We start from the raw sequence: 2,861 nt of genomic DNA, 5'->3' as shown, positions 1-2,861 counted from the left end.
TCTCTTTTCCTGTTTGTTATTGAAAAGATGTAGAGCCCACTCCTTATCTGTACTGATACTAAGGAGTCATTTTCAACCCAATGGCTGCACACCTTCATGTCCAGTGTTCCAGGGGCCACATACAAGTGGCAGAAGGGGGGACAGAGGCAGAAAGGGCATGGAGTGACAAATGTGACTCTTATCTTTGTACAGGAGACACCATTCCAGACGCTTAAGCACCCCATATCTCTCAGGCCAGTTAAGCAAGAATCATAATCACAGTTGAAACATAGAATAAACATAGAACAGGGTTCACTTCATATGTTAGAAAATTTATTCCGTATAGAAAGTTTGTGTATTAAAGTGATTCATATTAGCCGACAAATCTCCTACTTTGCTATGTCCACAAGATGGTGATGGTGAGTTATTTATCAGGCTGTAAGGTTACAGTTGTTTCAGTTTTTCTCAAGGTATGCCGTGAACTGCTTCAATTACTGCTTATTCATTAAAGTATTTTATTTTCCCCTTCCTAACAGTAAAGTACATAATCCCCTATCATTGGTCTGAAAGTTGAACTAACCCAAACTCCCTCCCGTTGCCCAGAAGCCAAATTTTTCCTAGAACCCCAGGTGGGATTCTATTACTCAATCTTTTGCCTTTTCAATTCTTCTTTTATTTTAGAATGAGTGAAGCTGCATAAAAGAACCTCTGAGTTTATTGCATAAGAAACATATGGAGTTGTAAAATGAACCACATAATCAATGCAGGTTCTCTTGTTTTCAACAGGTGTGCTTTTCATTTCTGTCCAAGAAAGGGCATATCAGGCCTGGGGCAGGATGAAGCTGTCATATTTCTTTGCAATGCTGCCAGCTGCATTGAAATTCAAAAAAAGGGAGAGTTTTCTGATTGTACACAAACTTAGATGCCCGTTTGATGCACCAACTGTAGGCACAACAAAGCTCTTCTTCGGGAAGGCTGATGTGCCTTTACAAAAACAAGCAGAAAGCTCAGCGAACATTCGAATCAATGTACTGAAAGTCAAGCTGTGCACACGCAAAGACATTGCCTTGCTGAGAACTCCCTCGGATCTGTTATTTTGTGGGTGTGATTGACTCGCTAATGTCCACTCACCCTTTTTTTAAACGTTATATGGATTGCTCTTCCAGTGCTTTGATGGGATGTATCAGGGTATGTGTTTGGGGGGAGGTTGTCCCTCCTCTCAGTCCCTCCTGCACAACCCCCCACCAGGTTCTTGTATTTCTGAGTGAATTAATAATAATAATAATAATAATAATAATAATAATAATAATAATAATGTTTGCCCTCCAGCACACGGGTAGGCAAGCTAAGACCTGTCGGCCGAATGCGGCCCAATCGCCTTCTAAATCCTGCCCGTGGACGGTTCGGGGATCAGCGTGTTTTTACATGAGTAGAATGTGTGCGTTTATTTAAAATGCACCTCTGGGTTATTTGTGGGGCATAGGAATTCATTCATTTTTTCCCTTCAAAATATAGGCCGGGCCCACCACATGGTCTGAGGAACGGTGGACCGGCTCACAGCTGAAAAAGGTTGCTGTCTCCTGCTCTAGTATGTGTATTGCCTCTCTTGCATATTGCCTCTCTTTCTTGAGCATGCACACGGGCACCCCATACAGCAGAAAGGGAAAGGAGGAGGTGGAGGTGGTGGTGGTTGAAATCCATTAGCTCCTTTGCTTGGACTCTCCTCTCACTCCTCCTTGCCACAGTTGCAGCCATTCTTCAGGCAACCACTGTCAAGGTGCTGTCACAGTTCGGTCTGCAGGTGATCGAAGCCCGGCTGAGGACTTCGGGACTGGGGGCAAGATGGGGTGGGAGCAGGAACAAGAGTCCAGAAGCCAGGAGTCTGAGGGTCAGGAAGCAAGGAGTCACAAAGTCCAGGGTCTGAGGATCAAGAAGTAGGAAGTCAAGAAGCCAGGGTCTGAGGATCAGGAAGAAAGATGCCAAACGCAGCAAGGCAGGAAGCGTGTTGCTGTGGCAAAGAGCCAAAGGCAAATGATGACCTTATATCCCTTCCCGGCTCTTGCCACCAGGTGCAGTGAGTTACCAAGCGGCCTCACCTGTGCAGCCTCACCTGTTCTTCAGAACAAACTGAGGAAGGCCATAGTCTTGCAAAGTCCTATTGGTCACAGGGCCTGGCTCCTGCATGCACTCCGGACAGTGGCTCCCAGCTGTTTGCCCAGGAAAGCATAAAGACAAGGAAAAGTTTCTTACAATCCTTTTTATTTCAATCTTTACAGAGAGAGGCTATAGAACCCAGCCTTTTGTATAATGGTGAATCTAAGTGAATTGGTGAACCCAAGTGAATCTCCATCCTCTGTCTCTCCCATTTCCTCATTTGTCATCATCATCACCTCCTCTATGGGTGCCACTAAGTGCCCTCTGTCTTTGAGCTCTTTGCTCTCCTACTTTTAAGGCTCACTGAGCCAGTGTGGTGTAGTGGTTAAGAGCGGTTGTCTCGTAATCTGGGGAACCGGGTTCGCGTCTCCGCTCCTCCACATGCAGCTGCTGGGTGACCTTGGGCCAGTCACACTTCTCTGAAGTCTCTCAGCCCCACTCACCTCACAGAGTGTTTGTTGTGGGGGAGGAAGGGAAAGGAGAATGTTAGCCGCTTTGAGACTCCTGAAGGGGAGTGAAAGGCGGGATATCAAATCCAAACTACTACTACTACTACTACTACTACTACTACTCCTCTTCTTCTTCTTCTTCTTCTTCTTCTTCTTCTTCTTCTTCTTCTTCTTCTTCTTCTTCGAGATGGTGGGTCTAGAATGTTTTCTAGTGACAATGTGTCAGCCAGCTGCTGCTCTGTCTCTGCCTGCTTATCCTCTCCCATTATTTTCCAACTT

Source organism: Podarcis melisellensis (assembly GCF_964234715.1).
Source record: "Podarcis melisellensis genome assembly, chromosome: 9".
NCBI lineage: Eukaryota > Metazoa > Chordata > Lepidosauria > Squamata > Lacertidae > Podarcis > Podarcis melisellensis.
Note: the sequence above shows the minus strand (reverse complement) of the source record.